Source organism: Lissotriton helveticus, chromosome 4_1, assembly GCF_964261635.1.
Source record: "Lissotriton helveticus chromosome 4_1, aLisHel1.1, whole genome shotgun sequence".
NCBI lineage: Eukaryota > Metazoa > Chordata > Amphibia > Caudata > Salamandridae > Lissotriton > Lissotriton helveticus.
Window position 1 is genome coordinate 432,905,925 of NC_136063.1, and position 18,838 is coordinate 432,924,762.

Here is an 18,838-nt window from a genome sequence, read left to right on the forward strand (position 1 = left end):
ATGTTCACAAGGCATGAAATACTCAGATTCACTTATCACAAAAGTCATCAATAAATAGCTAAAAAGCATTTAAAAAAGTTAAAAATGCTAAAGCAGAAAATTTCATTTGGGGGGTTATACAGTGCAAGTAAGAAAGAATTGGCATTTAGAATACCCAATTGCAAACATACAAATCTAAACCACTTACGCCGAAAAGGGCGTAGCGCAGGGCAAATGAAGAGAACATGTGAACGGTCCTGGGTGGATAAGTTGCAAAAATTACAAATTGCAGGAGTACCATACCACTTTGCCAATAGATTGTTTAATGGCAACAAATCCTGTCTTAGCAGGAACCAAAATCGCCGAATGCCATGTGGTAAATTCCAGGCGACATAGGGTTGCATAACTTTACTAACAAACGAGTCAGTAAGATGGGTATCTCTCTTTTTTAGATACATAGCCTCCTTATCCATTTTAAAACTAAGGTCCCAGGATGCCTTTTTCAAGATCGTTTTTAACTGTGCAGCGGAGACAGTAAAAAGTGTGTTCTCCTCCAATTGGAGAAGAGCAGCCGCCTTTCTAAAATTTTTAACAATTTGCGAATACTCCTTTAAGCTGCCCAGCAGTTCAACCTTCATAAGATTTCTTAGAGAACCCGTTTCTCCTCTAGCTAAACTGGCAACCCACCGTACTATAGCTGCAAGGCCCTGCACCCAACTACTGCGAAGGCCATATTCAAGTCTGCAGGCAGCTACTGAACAAGCGGTATTAAGAGAAGATAAAGATCTTAACAACTTCCCTTCTACAGAATGTAAAAAATCCCATTGTCTTAGGTCAACTAATTCCATTCCATACAAAAGGGAAGAAGGGATTTTTGCCCTAAAGACTTCCAGTAAGCAATTGAAGTGTCTTCTCCCCGTGGCTGAGTATAACCCACTCAAGCCTTTTCCCTGGGATAGGGCTTTACGGGTATTGTTATCAGTATGGGGCTTATCACTCAAATTATTGGAAATGAGTTTCCCTAAAAAGACATAAGTCTTTACCACCTCCAATTTTTGGCCACCAACTGTCCACTCAAAGTTCTTGTATTTTAACTTTTTTCTCCCTGCAATACACATAATTTTGCTTTTTGTTGCATTTATCCTCAAGAAATGGGCTTCGGCAAAAAGATGAAGTGCACGAAGACGATTGGCTAACCCTTTAGGAGTTAAATCCAGTATAATAATGTCATCTGCATATAACAAGCAGGAAACAGGGATTCCCCCTACTACCGGGGCTATACCAATACTTGAGGAGACAGATGCAGGAAGATCTGCGATATACAGTGAAAAAAGCAGTGGGGCAAGAAGGCAACCTTGTTTTAATCCATTAACTGATGGAATGACACGTGATAATCCCCTTTCTCCACCTTGCAGAACACAACACCATGTATCAGTATGTAAAATCTGCACCAGATCAAGCAAATGGGGAGGCATGCCCATAACCGACAGCTTTCTTCACAGCAAGGGACGATCCACTTTGTCAAATGCTGTGGAGAAGTCAATAAATGCCGCATACACATATCCCCCACGAACTTTAACATATTTATCAGAAATAATCTGAAGTGCAGTGAGGTTATCTAGGGTGCCATGCCCTTTGCGGAAACCAGTTTGTTCTAGGGGTAAAATATGGTTCGCATCAACCCAATCATTAATTAAGGATAACAGACATTTGGTAAAAACTTTTCCAATTGCATCGAGGAGGGCTATTTGACGATAATTCTTTGGAATATCCCTATCGCCTTTTTTAAACAGTGGCACCAGTATACTCCCTTTCCAAGAAGAGGGGATAATTTTCTTATTAAAGCAGAATCTGAAGACAGGAAACAGTATTTTACTCCATAATACTGGTTCCTGCTTCAAGACAGAAATCGGGAGTTCATCTGGTCCCATAGCTCCGGAAATACGCATGTCCATAATTGCCTGTTCAATTGTTCTTTCAGAGGGGGACTCTATTGGAGAATCAAGTTCAGTACTGAAGTCCCTAAGTTCCACCAACTGCCCATTCATAGCATATAAAGTGGAGATATAATTAACCCATGACGATTCGGGGATAGGAATTGGGTGGGGACCAACTCTTGCACCACAACCCTCCCCGATGAGAGACCAAAACTGTCTGGCTTTGCCACGAACGACTGCCTCCTGTAAACTTATCCATAGTGAATCCTCTTTTTCTTTTTTTATCTTTTTCTTAATCCTACTTCTCCTTCTTTTTAAGCAATCAATTTTGCGGAGCCTTTCAGATGATCTACACAGATATTGCTCCCGCACTAACTTATTTATTTCCTTATTAAGGAGAGTAATCGATCTTGGGGGGAGGATCTTTTTTGGCGGCAAATGTGATTTTTTACAAGCCAGAGGGATCTTCTTTATAAAGTCCTCAAAAAGGATTAATTCAGACCTTTTCCAATTATTTAATTCTAATATAGTTTTCTCAAGGATACGTCCCAGGCCCTTTATGGTTTTAGAGTCCCAAAAACATCTTCCAGACTTCTTGTGAAAATAAACCGCATCACCATTAAGTGACCACGGGTCAGATTTAGGGGGGTGAATTAAAAGGTTTAGAGTTATCAACCTATGATCACTGAATATATTCTCTGAAACCACCAGATCTCCAAGTAGTGAGAAGGTATGGTAGTCTGTGATTACATAGTCCAAAATGGACTCACTTGTGCTGGTTTTATGGGTATATTTTGCTGGGACATCAGATGTGAGCCTACCATTCACTATTAGCCCCTCCATGAGAAACAATTCATCCAGCAGCATTTTCCCTCTTTTGTTGGTTTTATTTTATCAGGGAAAAGGGCTTGAGGTATCAAAAGGGCTTCCTCTTTGGATTTATTTCTAAAAAGCTCTAAGCTATAATTAGAAACTCTACAATTGAGATCCCCCACTAACAACACCAGAGGAGTTATTATTGTCTGCTTTAGCTTTTCCATAAAATTAAAAACTTTCTTTAATACACTGTTGTAACATTGCGCAGGAGGAATATAAGCATTTATTAAAACCAGTGGGTTTTTATTTTCTCCCCTACCGAAGTTACTAAGGGAGACCGCCTGAAAAAGATTACTCTGATCCACGAAATGGGAGAAGTTCCAATCTATTCTATTCGCGAGGAGGCACGCAATACCTCCTTTTGCATGCCCTCTTTTTGAGGGGGTGGCTACGACAGCAAGCACAAAATAGTCCCTCCCTATATCAATTCTATCTGTGCACCAGGTCTCTTGAATACAGATCACGTCGGGGTTTAATGAAAGGAGATATTGTAGTTTTTCAGGCCTATTGTTAAACCCCGCAGCATTCCAGGAGAGAATTTTTAAGCTACTGCTAAAGATTAGGAAATAGCTTTGGGTTATCTTTTGATTTACTTACCAAAGCCCCTGGAAGCCAATTCCATTGTTGGTTATCCTCTCTCGAAGTGGTGTCAATATTTTGTGGTGCAGGAATTACATGGGACACTAGCCGTTTAGTTTTTAATACACATATTTTTAATTCCTCAAAGAGAGGGGGGTGACCTGCTTGTCCCAGTCCCCGTTGAAAAGGTCTATTTTCACAAAATCTATCTCCACCATTCGGCAAGACAGGTTTCACATCAATTCCTCGACTTTGGAAGTTTTCACCTTGATTCAAAATGAGGTTCACTATTAGCTTAGAATAAAACGTTACCCTGGTATGAGATGTATTGTCAATTCTTGACATAGAAACCAAATCAATATCATTTGATTGAATTAATTTTAGACTCTCTATATCTCTAAAACGTTTAAGTAACCATGTTCTATTTAATGCCACATCGTGGTCATACAACGGAAGAAAGTCAAGCAACAATGTATCTACAAAATCTTCCGTAATTTTTCCACGTGGTTCATGCGAACAGGTTGTACCTTCCACCAGGGAATGAAAAATAGGAGCAGCTGGATTAAGGGCAACAGGGACAGATGATGTTATTTTTGTCTCTTCTATTTTTGGGAGGAGAATCAGGGCTCTCCCCCCCACAGGGGGCAGTCCTCCTATAATAGGAATGTCACAAGTAGGGATAGTTTTATTACATTCTGCAGAGGGTGCTTGGATATCGGGAATGCAAATATTAGAATCTTGCTTCGAGGACCCCTTACCTGGCTCTTCCGTACTGGGTAGAGCAATTGACTGTTCTTGGGAATTCTCAAATATTATTTGTCTCACCCTTTTTTTCCTATATCTGCGAACTGGTTTTTTCTTTTTTCTTCTACACCTTTTGTGCTTCCCTATTATTTTTTTTTCTTCATTCTCAGACCCCTTGGATTCTGGCTTGAAAATTGGGAAGAGCGCTTTTTCAGGTTTATAGTCAGCGGAACTCCCGTCTTCTTCTACAATTTCAAGATCAGAATCCCTTATACAATTATAAGCTGAAGATTTAGGGACTAGAGGAGGCTCACTACTAGCTGGAACCCCCGAAATAATTTGATCAGAGTTAAAAGGCATACTCAAAGGATTATTTCCGGAAGGAGAGGTACCAGAGGACACCGGATCCTGCGCCCCCACTCTAGGATCTGGTCCCAATGTCTTCTCTGGAATTCTAAGCAATAGAGCCTTTAATATTTGAGTAACAGATTCCAAAACACAGTCTGAGCTTCCCACAAATTTACTCAATAATCGTAATATTGAAGACAACAAATGTTCCAGAGCAATCAATGACTCTGAAATAGGTTTTTCATGTCTATCCAAGCCTGGTGGTATAATGGGATCAATACCTGAAATATTAAGCATAGGGCTTTTTGAAAGGTCAGACTGTGTAGATGATTCTTGAGATTTTAGGGAAGGGGTGCTACTATAAAGCTGTAAGCCAGAAGGAATAATGCCAATCAGAGTTTTAGTGGCTTCAAATAATTTAAGTGAACCTTCTGCTAGGTAACGACCACACAGCTCCAAGTCAATATCTAGCCCTAGGGAGTCACCATTATATACCTCCTTTGGCTGGGTATGTCCCACTAAATCATTGGACAGATACGAATCAATCTTTAAGGGGACATTATTTTGAAACACATTGTCTATTCTAGAAACAATCACATTAGCAGTACAGGAGCTTTCTACCGGTTTTAAATTAAACCCCTCACCAAATTGTAAATCGGGATTCAGTTTTTCTATCAAAACGGGACTCTTATTAATTAACACAGGATCTGCGCCAAGAGAAAGAGCTACCCCTAAGTTCTTATTTATTGTAATTTCTTCAGGGTCAGCCTCCTTCAATAAGTCTTTATCCAAAGTCTTTTCCCATAGCTGGAATAGCTGGCATTGACCCTTTATTTGGAGATTTTTTGACTCCTTGTTTCTAAGGGGGTTAGATCTTGTTTTAGCACATGACCTTCCCCCCAAGAGTCTCCCAGAGCGTAATTTTTTAGCAGTCATCCTTGGTTTTATATCCAAGACGAAGTCCGAACAAAATGCCAGTAAGAAAGATCATACTTAACAGCTTAAAATATATAAAATGGGACGATTGGATAGCGTGAGTCAGAGTTCCAATGTTAGTGAACGAGTCAATGTCTATGTGAGCATGAATGACAGATAAAAAGCTAACTAGCTAAACAAAAATAAAAAAATGAGATATCCAATAAAAAAAAATTTAAGTATATGGGCCCAGCCCAGCCTACTTCAGCCACTGAGGGCCACAGAGGGCCCGCCCTTTGTCCGGGCTTAGTCCGGCGCGTCCCGCGCGCGTCCTCGCGGGACGAGGGGCCTGCCGGTGCTTTATGCGCCTCCTGGCGCGCTGGATACACGCGTCGTCAATTCCCCCTGAAGGCTCCTGGGAATTGAAGTTCGACCGGCGGAGCCAAGCCCGGCCGGTCGAATGCAGGAAAGGTGTGGCGGAGCCAAGCCCGGCCGCTGCACAAGGAGGTAAGGTTCCTCAGGACGCCTGGCAGGAAAGAGCAGAAATGATACGGGGAACTCGGCCCCTGCCGGTGCTTTATGCGCCTCCTGGCGCGCTGGATACACGCGTCGTCAATTCCCCCTGAAGGCTGCTGGGAATTGAAGTTCGACCGGCGGAGCCAAGCCCGGCCGGTCTAATGCAGGAAAGGTGTGGCGGAGCCAAGCCCGGCCACTGTACAAGGAGGTAAGGTTCCTCAGGACGCCTGGCAGGAAAGAGCCTCGTTTATTGGGTGATTTTCCTCGGGCGTTTTTTAGTACTGGTACTATTTGTCTGTCTATTTTTGCATGTTTGGTATTTTCTTCATCAATGAGCGGTGTTGGATAAACCTTTGGGCCTTGTTTCATAATTAATATACCCCAAGCTTTGAATGCGTGTTGTTCTGTCAAAATCAATTCCGCTATTACCGGGGAGTTTAATGTAATTAAAGTGGGAGCATGTGAATTATCGTTTCCTGACATAAATTCAATAGAATGGATATCCTTACTCACTATCGTCGAGAGGGATGGAATTGACTTGAATAGTCTGAGTATATTGCCTCGATTCAGGGTATCTTGCCTACCTCTAGACTCAAATTCTGGTTTAAAGATATTTTGTACTTTGTTATTTGGTGAGTAATTGTACTGCGGGAGGTTTTCATTTGATGACTTTGTTTTGAAGGTAATTCCTTTTACCCCTTCACTACTTTCTATAACCAACTGGTCCCATTCTATATTTTTTAAATTGTCTTTGTCTTCCTCAGTTATACTGGATTTGATGGATAATTCTGGTTTTTCACCAGCGTGTTGATATTGCTGGTTTGTCGTATTTATTACTACTTTTATTGGGGTTTTATCCTTCCTTCTTTGGTGACTGTTGGTTAATGGACCAGTCTCTTCTTCCTCCTCCCATTCAAGTATCTCTTCCTCAGACTGAGGCGAACTATCCATGGTCCTTTTATCTTCCTGCTGTTCCTTTATTTTCCATACCTCCGGCTGTATTTTTTGGTCTTTATTCACCCGTTCACCTTTAAATTCTAGATTCCTTCTACCGGTATTTTTTTCGTTCTCTTTTTGGTTTGTTTTGGCACATGTTTCATGAACAAATCCCTTGGATAATTTTTTATCAAATAATGGGAAGTATTTGTTAGTTCCAATCATATTCGATATTACGACCTTTTTTCCTTCATTAGTTAATCCTAGTTCCTGACTGTTTAAATCTAAGATTATCTTATGTTTTTGATCTACAGCACTATCTTTCCCTATCTCGTATCTATTCCCATCTATGGTTGTTATCTGGTCTTCATCTGTTTGTATTGTAACACACTTTTTAGTTTTTAATTGTTTCCTCGCTTTCCGTAGTTTTTTCTTTTGACATTTGGACAGCATAGTGAAGCCATTTATATTATCTTCCTTAGCTTCCTGATCTTCCCTTATTTCAGTATTAATAGTATCCTCCCTTATACAGTCCATTGATTGATCATTGAATGTGTGTTTGTCCATTATTCCATGCTTCCACGCGCATTACAGAGATTTTAACTGCACTTAGATTGTTATTTTAAAATTGCGCCGCCGCTGTAACTGCGCTGCTGTTTTGGCTGTATTTTTCGCTGGGCGCTTGCTAGTGCTGTCACCTGGGGCATAGTCAGGCTTACCTGCAGTTAAATTGTGCCTTCACCCGCTCTTTGCGGGACTTAGGTAGTAGGGTCCCCGGTCCTAGTGATCCGTCCGCCATCTTGAGTAGGTTGTGACGCTTGGGATTCTCTCAGGCGCCATATTGGTTGGGGGCAGAGGCTCCAGCAGCCGGAAGTCCGCGTATTGGAGAGCTTATTAAAGCAGCTCCCGGACAACGTATTTCAGATCTTTCCAGCTTCCACGCGCATTACAGAGATTTTAACTGCACTTAGATTGTTATTTTAAAATTGCGCCGCTGTAACTGCGCTGCTGTTTTGGCTGTATTTTTCGCTGGGCGCTTGCTAGTGCTGTCACCTGGGGCATAGTCAGGCTTACCTGCAGTTAAATTGTGCCTTCACCCGCTCTTTGCGGGACTTAGGTAGTAGGGTCCCCGGTCCTAGTGATCCGTCCGCCATCTTGAGTAGGTTGTGACGCTTGGGATTCTCTCAGGCGCCATATTGGTTGGGGGCAGAGGCTCCAGCAGCCGGAAGTCCGCGTATTGGAGAGCTTATTAAAGCAGCTCCCGGACAACGTATTTCAGATCTTTCCAGCTTCCACGCGCATTACAGAGATTTTAACTGCACTTAGATTGTTATTTTAAAATTGCGCCGCTGTAACTGCGCTGCTGTTTTGGCTGTATTTTTCGCTGGGCGCTTGCTAGTGCTGTCACCTGGGGCATAGTCAGGCTTACCTGCAGTTAAATTGTGCCTTCACCCGCTCTTTGCGGGACTTAGGTAGTAGGGTCCCCGGTCCTAGTGATCCGTCCGCCATCTTGAGTAGGTTGTGACGCTTGGGATTCTCTCAGGCGCCATATTGGTTGGGGGCAGAGGCTCCAGCAGCCGGAAGTCCGCGTATTGGAGAGCTTATTAAAGCAGCTCCCGGACAACGTATTTCAGATCTTTCCAGCTTCCACGCGCATTACAGAGATTTTAACTGCACTTAGATTGTTATTTTAAAATTGCGCCGCTGTAACTGCGCTGCTGTTTTGGCTGTATTTTTCGCTGGGCGCTTGCTAGTGCTGTCACCTGGGGCATAGTCAGGCTTACCTGCAGTTAAATTGTGCCTTCACCCGCTCTTTGCGGGACTTAGGTAGTAGGGTCCCCGGTCCTAGTGATCCGTCCGCCATCTTGAGTAGGTTGTGACGCTTGGGATTCTCTCAGGCGCCATATTGGTTGGGGGCAGAGGCTCCAGCAGCCGGAAGTCCGCGTATTGGAGAGCTTATTAAAGCAGCTCCCGGACAACGTATTTCAGATCTTTCCAGCTTCCACGCGCATTACAGAGATTTTAACTGCACTTAGATTGTTATTTTAAAATTGCGCCGCTGTAACTGCGCTGCTGTTTTGGCTGTATTTTTCGCTGGGCGCTTGCTAGTGCTGTCACCTGGGGCATAGTCAGGCTTACCTGCAGTTAAATTGTGCCTTCACCCGCTCTTTGCGGGACTTAGGTAGTAGGGTCCCCGGTCCTAGTGATCCGTCCGCCATCTTGAGTAGGTTGTGACGCTTGGGATTCTCTCAGGCGCCATATTGGTTGGGGGCAGAGGCTCCAGCAGCCGGAAGTCCGCGTATTGGAGAGCTTATTAAAGCAGCTCCCGGACAACGTATTTCAGATCTTTCCAGCTTCCACGCGCATTACAGAGATTTTAACTGCACTTAGATTGTTATTTTAAAATTGCGCCGCTGTAACTGCGCTGCTGTTTTGGCTGTATTTTTCGCTGGGCGCTTGCTAGTGCTGTCACCTGGGGCATAGTCAGGCTTACCTGCAGTTAAATTGTGCCTTCACCCGCTCTTTGCGGGACTTAGGTAGTAGGGTCCCCGGTCCTAGTGATCCGTCCGCCATCTTGAGTAGGTTGTGACGCTTGGGATTCTCTCAGGCGCCATATTGGTTGGGGGCAGAGGCTCCAGCAGCCGGAAGTCCGCGTGGCGTAATAAGATAAGTAGACATGTGCCGGCAGACGCGCAGCGGGTACGCGCAGCGGACGCGCCGTAGACGCGCCGGAGGTGCGCCAGAGGTAAGCCCGTTTGCGCCCGTTCGCGTCCCGGGCGCCCCTGGCGCACCTGCCTTTTACCATCTGGCTAACCCGTGTCCCGCTGCTCCTGAGTCCTTGGAGCCTATTATGGGCGGGGAGAATCACTCGGCTAATTCATCTTCGCAAATGACCCTGTCTTGCGGCTTGCTGAATGTCCGCTCCCTTGTTAAGCATCATGCTGAGATCGCGCTGCTGATAGAAGCATCTCGGCTGGATATACTATTTCTCACCGAAACCTGGGCTACAATGGACTGTAGCGTGGAACTGGGTTGGGCTTGCCCGCCTGGCTACCTTATAAAGCACACTCCCCGACTCTCAGGTAGGGGTGGTGGGATAGGATATATCTTTCGAGATTCAATCTCCCTGTCCGAGTTGGTGGTTAAAAAGGTAGCAGGGTTTGAGCTTATGGGCTTTTCTATCGCGGCCCAAGGAGGTATTTTGGCAACAGGCCTCCTATGCTACAGGCCACCCTCGCCTTCCTCAGTGGCCCATCAAGCTCTGGTCGACTTGATCTACGATCTCTCCAACTCACATACTAATCTTCTGGTACTGGGTGATTTTAATTTGTGGCCTTCTGGTCCACATGACTTGGCTTTTCGAGAACTCTGCCAAGCCTGCAGCAATATTCAGCTTGCTCAATTGGTTTCGGAACCCACCCATGTTAAGGGGCACATACTAGATTTGGTATTTGCGGAGGAGAAGTTGGTGGTGGTGGAGAAGGTCGTGGACCAGGTTTGGACGGATCATTCACTGATTGTTATGTCTCTCACCTTGCCTGTCCCGCTGACACCCAGCAGACAGGGCGGTACGAAGCTGAACCGACAATGGAACCGTCTCCTTAGGGAATCGAGCCGACCCGCCCTGCTACCGGGAATGTTTACAGTGGAGGAGAATGTGGACAAGAGTTATACATCTCTCTGTCGTTATATCACATCCTCTCTGGATGCACTCACCCCTTTACGTAAGGTGAGAGACAGACCTCGAGGCTTAAATGCCTGGTTTAGTGAAGATCTAGGGCAGCATAAACTTCGCTGCAAACAAGCAGAGCGTACATGGAGGAGGGGTTACGGGGAACAGGATAAGGCGGCTTATAAAGCGGCCTTGCATGAATACAAGGCCCAGCTAAGAAGTGCAAAGGCCAAGTTCCTAGAAGACACTCTGGCGAAGGCCTCTAATAAATCACAGACCCTGTTCAGGCTTGTTAAGAGTTTGTCTGATCCATCTTGTATGGCGCCCACAATACCGGCCTCGCAGGAACTGTGCGATTCTTTGGCCCTTGCATTCGAGGAGAAAATCAGGAATATCTTGACTGGACTTACTAGATCTGAACAGTCTTTGTCGTCTACATCCCCCTCTTCGGAGCCTTCTCATACTCTGGGATCCGAGGGGGCAAATGTCGGAAATGATTTGCCTCAGCTGTCCTGCTTTCCAGTTCCCTCGTTGGAGGAATTCTGTACCCTGGCCAACGGCGTATCCTCTGGGTCGCCGCTCGATCCAATGCCTCATAAAATCTGGAAGGCTTTCCAAGATGAGCTATTTTCCCCATTGCATTCCATCTGCTGCCAATCATTGACAACTGCAACAGTCCCGGACAGTTGGAAGATGGCAATTGTAACACCTTTGTTGAAAAAGGCTTCTTTGGACCCTCTCTGCTCGGCCAATTATAGGCCGATTTCGTTATTACCATTCGCGATAAAAATTCTTGAGAGATGGGTGACAAGGGCCTTATCCAACTTCCTGGAAACTAATCTCTGCCTGGATGCTGTTCAATTTGGCTTCAGACCGGCTCACGGCACCGAGACTGCCTTGGTCACCGTGCTGGACGAGCTACGAACGCGGGTCGACAGGGGCAAGTCTGCATTTTTAGTGCTACTTGACATGTCGGCCGCGTTCGACACGGTGAACCATAAAATACTACTAGGCCGTCTTCGGAGTGCGGGAGTGAGTGGTCTGGCTTTGAATTGGCTAACTTCCTATTTGGATAATAGGCAACAAGCTGTGGCACTACCACCTTTTCGATCAGCCACTCGGCTGGTGAATCAAGGAGTCCCTCAAGGGTCGGCAATTAGCCCAATCCTATTCAACATATATCTCCGTCCCTTGGTAGCACTGATAAAGTCATTCGGCATATCAGTCATCAATTATGCCGATGACACTCAGTTGCTTTTTTCTTTCGAGGGACCGGAGACAATATCAAGGGACTCCTTTCACCGCTGCATGTTGGCAACAGCAGCATGGCTGCGAGCTAACTCATTGCAGTTCAATGGGTCGAAAACGGAGGTATTGTACTGCTCCTCGGACCGAATTTCTCGTACATTACCGGTTGATTTTTGGCCATCTTTTATCCCGGGTTCGGTGGAGGCGGCAGAATCGGCTCGCAATTTGGGAGTTCTGTTCGAACCCAACTTGCAGCTGGATGCCTCCGTAAATAGGACGGTAGCGACATGCATGGGCCTGCTTCGTGCGCTTAGGAAAATCTTGCCACTTCTTCCCCGGGGCTCCAGAGCAGAGGTAGTGCGTAGTTCCATCCTCAGTAGGTTAGACTACTGTAACGCACTACTTCTGGGAGCTCCGAAGATCCTGGTCCTTAAACTCCAAAGGATTCAGAATATGGCCGCTAAATTAGCCTTGTCTCGCCCGCGCTCCTCTTCTTCATCGGCAGCGCTTGCCGATCTTCACTGGCTTCCGGTCCAGCAGAGAATTGCATTCAAGGCCGCGTGCCTTGTCTTCAGGGCCCTGCATGGACTGGGACCACTACCCCTTCAGAGTCTCTTTTCTTGGTACCAGGCTACCAGACCGCTGAGATCCTCCTCGGCGTTCCTGGTTAGGGTCCCCAGGATACATAGAGTGAGGATGGGCGGACGTGCTTTTAGTTTTACGGCCGCCAAGTTGTGGAATACTCTTCCTCTGACATTGAGGAGTAGCCTTGATCTACTCACTTTTAAAAGGGACTTAAAGACCCATTTGTTTCCAAGGGTAGTGTAGTTATGCAATAGATGGTTCTGGATCGGTCTCAGCGCCAGGATGCCCTTTGGGTGACAGCTGCGCTTAACAAGCAATAAAATACATACATACATACATTCGATGTTCTTCACAAGATGCTACTGTTTTTATGTATAGATTTGTAGATAATATTTCTTCCTGGCCCTTATCATTTTCTTTGAGGCTAATAAATTCATTTTCCAACTTATTATTTATTTTGTTGTTTTTACTGTTGTCTTCCTTGTTTTCATAGTTTTTACCTTTTTTCATTTCCATGCTTCGTTTAGTGTCTTCTATTATACTGGTCAGAACCTCTGGTATTGTGGCAAGTTTATCTATGATTGGTGAATAGATTTGTTCTGTAGATAATTTCTCATTATCTTTCTGGGCCCTAATTATCAATCCATTTAGTTGAGCAATTTTATTGTCAATCCCTACAACTGTATTTGCTATTGTTTTAGCAGTTCAATTTGTATATCCATTTTGCTGGATTGGTGTTGTAACGCTTCCAAAGTAAGAGTCGATGTTTGGTAGAAAATATCCCAACTTATTTCGAATATTTGTTGTTTTATTCCCAATTGGTTATTTTGTATAGTTTTCTGATTTTGGGGGTTATTCTTTACAGCTGTAGTTTGTGTTGCCATGTTGTTCTCACAAGTATTTTCTGTAGATATATATTCTACCAAGCTTTCATTTATTTTTCCATCTAATCCATTATTTAGAAACCTCCCTTTATCTTTCTCTCCTGTTAGATTGCCATGACTTATGCCTTGATGTTCACTGTCCTCATTTATATCACATCCCTCTTTATGTTCGTAATTATTCTCAAGATTTAGCAAGTTTTCATCAAGTGGTATGAGTAACCTTTTATTTATTTCTACATTTACTTCTATAGGTATCCTTAGGTGTTTTTGTTCTTTCATACACTCCTGATTAATTTGGTTGTTTTCATTAATGTTGCACTCGGTATTTGTGGTACAGTCACTTATTTCCTTGTTCACTACCTCCGGTGTACTGGTTTGAGAGTTACACTTCCCGTGTTGTAAGCATTTCTGTATACTCAGTTTATTGATTATTTCACTGGCTATTGGTTTAATTGGGGTCTGTAAGTTTGCATTTTCTCCCTCAAACTGTTTTGTCATCAACACCTCCGTTGGATCCTTCAGAAATGAGAATTTCTCTGGTATTTTACCTGACTTCTCAAACATCCTCGCTATTGGGGAGATTAACGACTGGTTTGGTTGAAATATATTTGATTTAACCTTTTTCGCTACCCTTGATTGTTGCATTTTCTTTGTGCGTTTTACCGCTATTCCTGTTGTTCTCTCCTTACCAGAACGCATAGTTCACCAATATCACCAATATCCCCAATCAGATCACTTTTGTTCTCCTCCGTCTCATCACTAATTCTCCAAATTGGGGCAAAAGGAATGAAGGAATGAAGAATTACTGGTTAGGACCTGAGTTTTCGTTCTGTTTTCAACACCCTTTACAGTCCCGTATCAGCTGAATCCACCTCCCCAGCCTGTGTACTCCTCTCCCCCCACAGATTCGGTCACTTAAATCTAAAGATGTTAATGTACCTTTTGAATTAACAAGCAACCAGACAACTGCAGGATCCGGGAGCACCAGTCGTCGGGGTCAAGCAGTGGAGGCTGGTAGAGACCATGTGGCGTTAAACGTTTAGGCGATCAGCATTCTCCACTCTCCTCTGTCTCACTGAGCCGCCGCTCCTGTAGCTTCTGTTGCGGTCGCATTCGCGGCGAGGCACTGGAGAGCTGGAGCGGCACGGTCAAGCCCCTTGCTTCCTGCTCGCACAACTCAACTGACCACTGGCACTGGCAGCCAGCAGCAAAACACGGAGTGGAGACAGGGAAAGATTCTGGATGTTGGACAAACGCGGCTTCTGGAATGCTCCTTCCGCTGTGGGGGAGCCTCACTGCAATCACTGCCTCACTGCAATCCCCCGCTGCCTTCCGGACTGTCCCCAGAGCTTTCCAAGAGCTCCCGTGGCCCCCAGCCGGCCCCAGCCGGCTGCCTGCAGAGAGCCTCGCAGAGAGCCTCGCTTCCGCCGCTACCGGGCCGCTCCCGTTTTTCGCTCGGCGCCGCTACTGAGGAGACTGCGAGCACTGGCGGCCTCCTGCGCTCACGCTCCCGCGCTCTGCGCCTCACTGCAGGGAGGGGGCAGGGAACAGGCAGGCAGGTCCTCAGCCTACAGACCGCTCGCCGGTCGGCAGTCGCACCAGGGGAGAGGCAGAGGGGCCGAAGACGGTAAAGTCCGTGCACTGCCTGCCAACGCGTCCTCTCACTCGCCTCTCACTCGCGCCCTCCAACGCTCTGCGATCTACTGCTTCAGTCTGCTCTTGCGGGGAACCTCTCAATCTACTGCAGTAGTGGTATGGTTGGGTAAGGAGGCCTAGGTGCGTTCCTAAATGTGGGCCAGGTATTTCGCCCCACCAGTTTCAAAGGTCACCTGTCACCATTATAAACCACTGAAAATCAGTGCCATCAATGTTAGCTCAGCCCCTGTGCCACTAAAAAAGAGAACACATTATGTGCCAATCTGTGTAAGCCTAGTTCAAACGAGCAGTACAGACAAACCCATTTTTTGCTCAGGAGTACACACGTGGTGGTTACCGCCACACAATCAAGGGGCCCGGCCAAGAGAAAAATTAAAGCCCACATTTAGAATGTTTAATATCAGTAGTTTTGGAGTTTTTGTTGGAGAACTCTAATACATTGGCAAAACAGTGAACTTGCGACATGGTCCCATAGGAAGGAGTTTGAATTCCCCCTTTAACCCCCTGGCTGCGGACGGAATTCTGCGGCTGTGCTGCACATTTCGTTCGCGGGGGTGGTCATGACGGCTCCCGGCCGTCATCAGCACACGCCCACCGTAACTCATGACGGCCGGGAGCCATCATCAGCACCGAACGGGTTAAGTAAACATTGACATCATTGTACTGTTGATAATTGAACTTTCACAATGTGGGACATTATTTGGAATATATCCATGTAAACAATCCGTGATATACTTGAGGGTCAAATTTCATTTATTTTTGCATCAAAGCTTTAGGTTGAGTGGTAGTTGATCACTAATTAACGTTGTCAGTAAAGGATTCCTCTCCTGCCTTACACTAGACTATAAGCATAGAAGGGGTGGGCCAAATACTCAGTACTAAACCAACACAACCTACCAGTGTCGTAATGCAGGCCTCTGCATCGTGGGGGACCCCTAACCCATCACGGACCCCCACTCAGTCCAAAACCACTTGGGTAGAAGGCGGTAGTGAAAAAGGAGATTACCATCTCCTAAATTCCTCCTCCAGGGCAACAGCGGGAACTTCAACTTCAAAATAGGTGTAAATAATATGGGTGGAAAAGTTGACATCTTTCTCTTGGAGATAATATCCATATTTACTTCAACAAACTAGGACTGTGGACTACTTATAAATAATTGTTTCATGGAAGCATACTGAATATCCAACCCTCAATCAGCTCTAACCAGGAAGTGCTATAAGCTCTTAAAGGCTTAAACAAACAGTCCTACAATGGATTACTCCTACATGCCCTACTGAACTAAAATGAATTCCTTATTAAAAAATACTTCAACAAGCACTTAGTCTACACAGAAATTTTATAGATGTTGCTCTTAGAGCAATGGGCATTTTTGTTACTCCAAACTGGATCCGAAACTGCGTTTGCGGGACCGTTTTGGATAATCAAAATAAATTGGAAAACCGGCAGCAAAATAAGAGTTAAACAACAGATAAGGCGTGAAATAATGTATTGTTTAGGTTGTGAGCTATTACAGTATAAAACAGCACAATACAACAATACATTTAAGCAACCATTAAAAGCACAATAAAAAGACACGAACCTCATGAGGTGTCATCTCCTACTGAGATTTTACAAATGAAATTACACTTGGTTTGTAGTGAAATGTGTCACCAGCCAGCCTGTCAATACAGATGTACAGGTATGTGAATGCTGCAACTAGTTACACAGACTGGAACCCCAAGAACCAACAGATTTTGTGTTTGAGCGACAATTCCGTCATTGACATTAATGTGCAGATCATTTGCTTGATTCATACAGGGACCGCTGAAGTTCAAATGCAATCCAAAAAGGTCAGTGTCATGGGTATAGAACGTCATTTGAGAGAGTCTTTTCCACAGAGGAAACATATGCCTTGGGTTCGAGATTGGCCCATGTCAAATATGTAAACAAAATAAAGTGGCCAAGACACAGCCTTGTTTCATTTCACTGTTTGTACCAATTCTTCTACATACCTGGGTCGCAAATCATATCCTAGCTGCGATCCAGGGGCTGCTATATATTAAACCTATAGACTTCGGTGGAAAACATGCAACCGCAATGCCAAAGCGTCATCCACAGCAAGGTATGGTTTGCCCCATTAACTGCTGGGTAGAAGCCTATTACAACCATATACAGTGAGTGATGAGTGCGGTTATTGATTGATCTCAGGTTATGAACAATAATGCAACAGTACTGTCTGTTGTTTCAATACTTCATTGTAACCCTGTTTGATATAATGGAAGGATGCCCTTCGCCTCAGGCAAAGCTTGCAATTCACCTTAATGAATTTGGTATATATTTTAACATGGCTGCCCAAGAGGGAAATTATTCGATAGCTGTTTGGGAGAACAGGGTTGCTCTTATTGAACACTGGAACCAAAATGGAGGTACACTATGAGCTGACAATGGGTTATATGGCCCAAGTAGACTGGTAAAGGGGTATACTTATGGAAGACTAGAACACTTTTAAAAAGGACTCAGACCTGGTGCAGAAGATGATGGCACATTTCTCACATGGACTATCAACCTAGTGTCCTGTCTAATAACTATAATGTACTGGTGTAGTAAGCAGAACAACACATCAAAATACAATCATACCCAAGACATATCATTGGTCTATATAGATAATTCATGATCTTCGAGAAATAGTTCGTCACATTAGATTTAGGTTTTTCCAGGATTTCAAACCACTTAACTTACAGCCAGTCTTTTTAGTCTCCATCTTAACATCCCTTTTTAAGCTAGCAACCCTCAAAGACAGGACTCTCCATAGAGGAAGACTAAAATGAGGCAGACAGGCTACAAAATTTACGGCTTATCTTTTGCTTTTTTCTTCTCAGATCAGGTTTAAACTATTGCATGGATTGCTTGGTCATAGCCCAGCAATTGCAGCGATTATTCCAATTCGGGAACAATGCAAAGAGAATCTATTGAGAACTGGTTCCCACATAAGACATATGATGCTCAGCTTGAACCAGTACACAAATGTACTTGTATTAGCCATAAAATGACCTCCAATGTTATTGTTCATCATAAGAATTAAGAGATTACTAATTATTTTAGTTATTTTCCCAAGATTCAGCCTTGCTCTCTATCATCACTACATACCACGGAACCACCTGGGTAGAAAAACCATTTACTTGCTGCAGTGACTGTAAAGTCATGGTTCGCTCTCAGAATGAAGGAAGCATGCCATCTGACCAAGAGTTATAGGGTTAGTTTTGTGGAGAATGGGTGTCGGTGGTAGTTCCCGTATCTGATGTGAGTAGCTGAAAAAAAAGAGGGCGCTAAGTTCTGCGGAGGAAGTTGCAATTCAGCAGTGTTGTTATTCTTAGCGCTTGCAGTTGGTTTTATTATTTGAACGCGTCCCGCATGGCCCTAAACAGTGACTGCAAAAATCAGAAACAACTGTAAATTTACAATAGAATAATCCCATACTTCACCCCAAAGAGCAGTGTGAAAATGTAACCTATTACATCCTAAGTACATATTTACATCGATGCACAGTAATTCGACCAACAGGTGCAAGTGACAGGCCGCTGACCTTTTCGTCGGGTTCCTACTTTAGGGAAACCCCCAAAGTTCACCTTCTTGCTCGTGTTGTTGATAACATTCATCGGTTTATTATAGGTTACAGTCAGATTCCACCAAGTTCATCAGACAGGATTGGGAGTTCTGGTCCTGAGACCCTTCGTATTTGTGATGACAGTAATCAAGTTACACAGTGTTATACGCCAGGGTGAACAAAAAAGGGCCACAGGGGCTGGAAAAGATCCATTTATATGCAATGAACTTAAATGGAACTCATATATATAGTCAGTGTCCATCCTAAACGTCTGGTGCGGATCCAGCCCTCCTGAACTTTGAAAACCCCCTGTACGGGTAACATTACATCACATAAGGAAAGACTGACTATGCATTATGGAAGGACATATTAGTACAT

At 44.4% G+C, this 18,838-nt stretch overlaps 1 protein-coding gene across 6 annotated transcripts in view; it reads right to left on the reverse strand.

The window, feature by feature from the left end:
• Positions 1–18,838, reverse strand: part of CPQ (carboxypeptidase Q) — a 2,048,903-nt gene that overhangs the window by 1,340,072 nt on the left and 689,993 nt on the right. The gene's annotated exons all lie outside the window — the stretch shown is intronic.